General features: G+C 37.9%; 1 long non-coding RNA gene across 1 annotated transcript; it reads left to right on the top strand.

Annotated features, from left to right (window-relative positions):
- The first annotated feature begins 160 nt into the window (after positions 1-160).
- On the top strand, positions 161-1,723 carry LOC125159889 (uncharacterized). The gene is made up of 3 exons (XR_007149967.1): positions 161-233; positions 978-1,094; positions 1,545-1,723. It is a non-coding gene; the product is annotated as an uncharacterized LOC125159889 (long non-coding RNA).
- The last annotated feature ends 5,705 nt before the right edge of the window (positions 1,724-7,428 follow it).

The raw sequence follows: 7,428 nt of genomic DNA, 5'->3' as shown, positions 1-7,428 counted from the left end.
ATAGTTGATACCTTAGTTTCCTCTTCTATAAAATGTGCACAATAATAGTACTTACCACATGGGATTAAAGATGAAATTAGACAATATATGAAAAGTTTTTAGTACAGTATCACATATTAAATTCTAAATTAATCTTAACTACTATTCTTATTCTGAAACTAGGAATCCTATTCTGAAAACAGGAATCAAGAAGAAGGAGAGGAACTACCAGAATGCTGTTCCCACAACTGGTGGTAGGTGACTCACCCAGTCCACCATGTTTATGGAAATATTTGCGGTATACATCCAATTGTGCACACATAAATCAGTGTGACTCTAAAGCATTTCACAGCAAATACGACTCTGTCACCCAGTCCTCTATTATTAATGCCTCAAGATGGCAGAAGGGCAGCTGGACACAATGGTGAGGAGTCATCCCAGGAATCCTGCCAGACATTTTGCTTTTATTACTTGATAGGTAGGGTCTTCAGAAACAGAGTTTTGTTTCTTTGTGGCTTTTGCTTTTTTTTTTTTTTTTTTAGTGTTTATTTACTTTTGAGACAGAGAGAAAGAGAGCATCAGTGAGGGAGGGGTAGAGAGAGAGGGAGACACAGAATCTGAAGCAGGCTTCAGGCTCCGAGCTGTCAGCACAGAGCGTGACGTGGGGCACAAACTCATGAACCGTGAGATCATGACCTGAGCTGAACTGAGATACTTAACTGACTGAGCCACGCAGGCACCCATTGCTTTTGCTTCTTTATTTCATTTTGATAAGCTTATGCATTGCTAAATGACTTTACCATGGTTTTGTTAATCCTCCATCTTTCTAGAAAAAAAAATGACATGAAAGTTTAAGTGGCTTGAAGGTTACATCCTGTGTTGGAAAACTTGCCCTCCAGTACCAAGCAACTTTATGAAACAATATTTCAGTATTTGTTCAGCCAGCAGCAAACAGGTGGGTTACCTCCCAGCTGACTCATTCACCACATTTCTTGCAGGGTGGATTCAACTCAGCGTGTTTGGAATCATTGGCCAGAGACCAACGTGACAGTCCTGGGATTTCCATCCTGGGAAATTTCTCAATGAAAACTCAGCCCCATAAGACAGAAAATGAGGTTAGTTTTGAACCAACCATCAACTACAATGGAAAGTACCATTTGCTTTATAATTTAGGATTGAAAAGAAAGGTACTATAATAAAAACATCTAATGCCCATATGGCACTTACCAAGTGCCACGGTTCTGAATGTTTTACTTTTATTAACTCATTTACTTTTATTTTTTTATTTTATTTTTTTTTCAACGTTTATTTTGGGGACAGAGAGAGACAGAGCATGAACGGGGGAGAGGCAGAGAGAGAGGGAGACATAGAATCAGAAACAGGCTCCAGGCTCTGAGCCATCAGCCCAGAGCCGGACGCAGGGCTCGAACTCACGGACCGCGAGATCGTGACCTGGCTGAAGTCGGACGCTTAACCGACTGCGCCACCCAGGCGCCCCAACTCATTTACTTTTAACAGCAACCTTAGGAAGGAAGTACTGCTATTGTTACCATCCCATTTTACAGAGAAGGAAACTGAAGGGCAGTTTCTCAACTAAGGCTGAATAACACGCCCAAGATCGCACAGCAAGGAAGAAACAGAGCCTGAGATCAAACTTAAGCTGTCTGGCACCACAGTCTGTATGCCTTTATTTCCCTATTCCACCTGTTTACAAATTAAGAGTTGTTTTTAATTTTTGACAAATTTTTGCAAAGGAATTCTAAATATGTAGATTTAAAAGTCTATTTTGTTTCATCAAAATTTTTTACATGGGGCACCTGGCTGACTTAGCCAGAAGAGTATGCAACTGTTGATCTCAGGGTCATGAGTTTGAGCCCCACATGGGCTGTAGAGATTTCTTAAATAAATGAAAAAAAAAAAACAACCAAACAAATCACTTTTTAAAAGTTAAAAGTTATTCACAATAATTTATTTGGATACTAAGGCAACTTTCACTCTTTAGAACTTTTAAGTTATCAGTTTCTTTAAAATACTTACGTTTATTTTGCAGATAAAGAATAGGAAAGATGATAGAAGTTAGGGGCACCTGGGTGGCTCAGTCAGTTAAGCATCTGACTCTTGGTGTAGACTGAGGTCATGATCTCACCATTCGTGAGTTTGAGCCCTGCCTCGAGCGTCCATGATAACAGTGTGGAGCCTGCTTGGGATTCTTTCTCTCCCGATTTCTCTGCCTCTCTTCCACTCATGTTTATTCTCTCTTGTCTCTCAAAATAAATAAATTTTTAAAAATTAAAAAAAAAGAGGGGCGCCTGGGTGGCGCAGTCGGTTAAGCATCCGACTTCAGCCAGGTCATGATCTCGCGGTCCATGAGTTCGAGCCCCGCGTCGGGCTCTGGGCTGATGGCTCGGAGCCTGTAGCCTGTTTCCGATTCTGTGTCTCCCTCTCTCTCTCTGCCCCTCCCCCGTTCATGCTCTGTCTCTCTCTGTCCCAAAAATAAATAAATGTTGGGAAAAAAAAATTAAAAAAAAGAAAGGTGATAGAAGTTAATCTTTTTGCATCAAAGTTTTTTAGAGTTATATGAAATTATTGTGATGTGATTTTTTTCTTACTATTTTACTATTTGTATCTTAAGGATTATTATTAGAAATAATCCTTTTTAACTTTGTGTTCCACATACTGCAATTTCTCATTATGGTTCTATGAAGAGAATGTCATTGTACATAGTATAAAATGTTAGCAAATGTGCAAACACCAGATTTTAGCTAAAGAAATAAAGAGCCCAGTGCTGCAGCTCAATTATACATTTAGAAGCAAATACATTTATGTAACAGCTTACATTTGAATCTGTTTTTTACAAGAATAAAAGCAAAGTAATTATGTTGCATAATCTTTGATTAAAATTAGTTGAAAACCAAGATAGCTCTAACGTGTTACGTTATAACTCACCTAACAGTCAATATTATCAATATATCAAACTTCCAAATTTATGTAATTTGTTCTATTGAACATGTTATTTGTTTAGCTTCGATTCAATCAAAATTTAAGCTTATGTTACCTCCTGACTAGTTTCTTAAGTTTATTATAAGAGCTCTTTTCACTGAAAATATTTTTGAATCCCGGTTTGGAGTTTATGCCATTCCACAATTATTATTAAATATGGCTTCATATATTTGCGTTATAAATATATTTAGTGTTTACAATGTTTTACGACCTCAGATTCCCTAAGGAGTTTTTAGGAATTTGTGGTAGATACTTTTTTTTAATTAAAAAAATTTTTTTTGATGTTTATTTATTTCAGACACAGAGAGAGACAGAGCATGAGTGGGGGAGGGGCAGAGAGAGAGGGAGACACAGAATCCAAAGCAGGCTGCAGACTCTGAGCTGTCAGCGCAGAGCCCAACGTGGGGCTTGAACTCACAAACTGTGAGATCATGACCTGAGCCGAAGTCGGTCGCTCAACCGACTGAGCCACCCAGGTGCCCCAGTAGATATTTTTTTTAATTTTTAATTTTTATTTTTTTTAATTTACATCCAAATTAGTTAGTATGTAGTGCAGCAATGATTTCAGGAGTAGATTCCTTAGTGCCCCTTACCCATTTAGCCCATCCCCCCTCCCACAACCCCTCCCGTAACCCTCAGTTTGTTCTCCATAGTTATGAGTCTCTTCTGTTTTGTCCTCCTCCCTGTTTTTATTTTTGTTTCCCTTCCCTTATGTTCATCTGTTTTGTCTCTTAAAATCTTCATATGAGTAAAGTCATATGATATTTGTCTTTCTCTGACTAATTTCACTTAGCATAATACCCTCCAGTTCCATGCACGTAGTTGCAAATGGCAAGACTTCATTCTTTTTAATTGCTGAGTAATACTCCATTGTATATATATACCACATCTTCTTTATCCATTCATCCATCTATGGACATTTGGGCTCTTTCCATACTTTGGCTATTTTCGCAGGTGCTGCTATAAACATTGGGGTGCATGTCCCTTTGAAACAGCACACCTGTATCCCTTGGATAAATGCCTAGTAGTGCAGTTGCTGGGTCATAGGGTAGTTCTATTTTTAGTTTTTTGAGGAACCTCCGTACTGTTTTCCAGAGTGGCTGCACCAGTTTGCATTCCCACCAACAATGCAAAAGAGATCCTCTCTCTCCGCATCCTCGCCAACGTCTGTTGTTGCCTGAGTTGTTAATGTTAGCCATTCTGACAGGTTTAAGGTGGTATCTCATTGTGGTTTTGATTTGTATTTTCCTGATGATTAGTGATGTCGAGCATTTTTTCGTGTGTCGATTGGCCATCTGGATGTCTTTTTTGGAGAAGTGTCTATTCATGTCTTTTGTCCATTTCTTCACCGGATTATTTGTTTTTTTGGTATTGAGTTTGATAAGTTCTTTATAGATTTGTGGCAGATATTTAATAGGGTGTATGGGTTTTCTTTTTCTTTTCTTTTTTATCATTATTATTGTTTTTTGAGCCCAAAGTAGAGCTTGAACTCATGACCCTGAGATCAAGACCTGAGCTGAGATCCAGAGTTGAACACTTACCTGACTGAGCCACCCAGGAGCCCTGAGCTTTTCTTTTTTTTAATTTTAATCCCTACATTTCCAGAAGGGGATATAATTTAATATCAGAGTGAACTTATGGAAGCTCGCTTTCAGATTCCAAAAGGCTTTTTATTTTGTGAACATTCTCCTATAATAACAGTCTGTTGAACAAGCTGAAACTATTAGACAATCACAGGATACCTAAAGAACAATTTCCTTTCCTGTGCTACATGTACAACTAGTTTTGAAGAATCAGTCTGGAACCAAACTATTCTCACAAATATAGTATTGCATGATTTTTTTCTTCACGTGCATCCTTTGAGAAGTAGGAAGCCATAATTTTTGTGAAATCATGTTTTTAAAAAATGTTTTTAAGTTTATTTACTTAGAGAGAGAGAGAGAGAGAGAGAGAGAGGAGAGAGAGTGCACAGGAGGGGCAGAGAGAGAGGGAGAGAGAGAGAATCCCAAGAAGGTTCCGTGCTGGTGGCATGGAGCCTGACATGGAGTTCGAACTCCCGAACCATGAGATCATGACCTGAGCTGACGTCAAGAGTTGGATGCTCCGAAAAACAAATAACCCAGTGAAGAAATGGGCAGAAAACATGAATAGACACTTCTCTAAAGAAGACATCCGGATGGCCAACAGGCACATGAAAAGATGTTCAGCGTCGCTCCTTATCAGGGAAATACAAATCAAAACCACACTCAGGTATCACCTCACGCCAGTCAGAGTGGCCAAAATGAACAAATCCGGAGACTATAGATGCTGGCGAGGATGTGGAGAAACGGGAACCCTCTTGCACTGTTGGTGGGAATGCAAATTGGTGCAGCCGCTCTGGAAAGCAGTGTGGAGGTTCCTCAGAAAATTAAAAATAGACCTACCCTATGACCCAGCAATAGCACTGCTAGGAATTTATCCAAGGGATACAGGAGCACTGATGCATAGGGCCACGTGTACCCCAATGTTCATAGCAGCACTCTCAACAATAGCCAAATTATGGAAAGAGCCTAAATGTCCATCAACTGATGAATGGATAAAGAAACTGTGGTTTATATACACAATGGAATATTACGTGGCAATGAGAAAAAATGAAATATGGCCTTTCGTAGCAACGTGGATGGAACTGGAGAGTGTGATGCTAAGTGAAATAAGCCATACAGAGAAAGACAGATACCATATGGTTTCACTCTTATGTGGATCCTGAGAAACTTCACAGGAACCCATGGGGGAGGGGAAGGAAAAAAAAAAAAAAGAGGTTAGAATGGGAGAGAGCCAAAGCATAAGAGACTTAAAAACTGAGAACAAACTGAGGGTTGATGGGGGGTGGGAGGGAGGAGAGGGTGGGTGATGGGTATTGAGGAGGGCACCTTTTGGGATGAGCACTGGGTGTTGTATGGAAACCAATTTGTCAATAAATTTCATAAAAAAAAAAATAAATAAAAATTAAAAAAAAAAAAAAAAAAAAAAAAAAAAAAAAAAAAAAGAGTTGGATGCTGACCTGACTGAGTCACCTAGGCGCCCCAAATATGTTTTGTTTTTCAATGTGTGGCTTACTCAAATTGAAAACAGTAACAGTAGGAACTTTTTTTAATCACCTACAACCTCACCATCCTCACAGATTGAGATTTTATTACTATTTTATGTGTTTGCCTAAAGTTTGGTTTTTTGCACTGCTAAAGAGCCTGTAGCATTATAATTTTAATAACATCACAGTTTTCTCTCTATTCAGCCATCAGGTAGGTATTTAACAGGCATGGAGATGGACAAATGAAGGAAAATAAGAAAAAGTAATCATTCATCTCTGAAATGGCTGAATCTTTGAAACATCTCCCTTCACAAACAGTCCACACTCTTCGTGCTTTGCTTCCGATGGAAAATAGCAAAGCTAACTTTGGCCATTACTATTACTTCTTTTAGTGTAAGTCCAAGTTGACCTTGTTCAACCTATGTCAAACCATTTTAGTTGATTGCTCTCTGGGGCTTACAATGCATTCAACAAACATGTGGACATTTGATTTATTGGTCACAAACAAAAGCTAAAGTCTTACAGGAGGATAAAACTCATCTTTGTTTCAGCTTATGTTAGCAGGAAGAGTTGTTTTAGCTCCATGGAGACTCTGAACCTTATTTTGAACTTATTGCATGGTTCCTTAGAGCAGCAGGATCAATATTTTGAGGCATTTCTTTCAAGTCTTGTAATTCCAAATGAGCCTCAGCAAGTTGCACTAAGTTCTATTTGGCTTAAGTAATTTCAAACCTTCAATATTTTTTTCAATATATGGTTGAAAGTCAATGCTATCTACTCATTAACGTGTTTAGGTTTTGTTTGAAGCACAGACATTTTATCCATCTGTAAAAGCCTTGATTTTTATGCTCATGAGAGAAACATATGCTTATTATAAAAAAAATTCTAACATTAAAAAATTATTGTAGATAAACTCTTCTGATATGGACAGCCATTGTTAATAGAAGAATAGCAAATATTCCTCAATAATGTTTCCTGTTTACTTTATAGGAAGACTTTTTTCAATAATTCCTTGATAGAGGGGAGCCTGAGTGGCTCCGTTGCTTGAGCAATAATTCCTTGATAATTATATAGCTCTCATAAATGTACTAAATTATACCGTACATACTGTTTTGTACATTGTGTTTATCACTTAATATCTCTTGGACATCTTTCCATGTTAGTATTTATAAAGTCTATTTCATTCTTTTCTTTATGTATATAGCATTCTATAATATAAATGTACCATAATTTGCTCAAATAGATCCATAATGATGGACACACGAGTTGTTTCCAGGTTAGTTTTGTTTGTTTTGTTTTCTTTTACCATACCAATGTCACAGTGAATATCCTTTTAAATGTATCTGTATATACTTGGAACATGGTACCATAGAGCATTAAAA

Source organism: Prionailurus viverrinus, unplaced genomic scaffold (assembly GCF_022837055.1).
Source record: "Prionailurus viverrinus isolate Anna unplaced genomic scaffold, UM_Priviv_1.0 scaffold_80, whole genome shotgun sequence".
Taxonomy (NCBI): Eukaryota; Metazoa; Chordata; class Mammalia; order Carnivora; family Felidae; genus Prionailurus; species Prionailurus viverrinus.
Note: the sequence above shows the minus strand (reverse complement) of the source record. Positions and strands in the feature narration are given on the sequence as shown.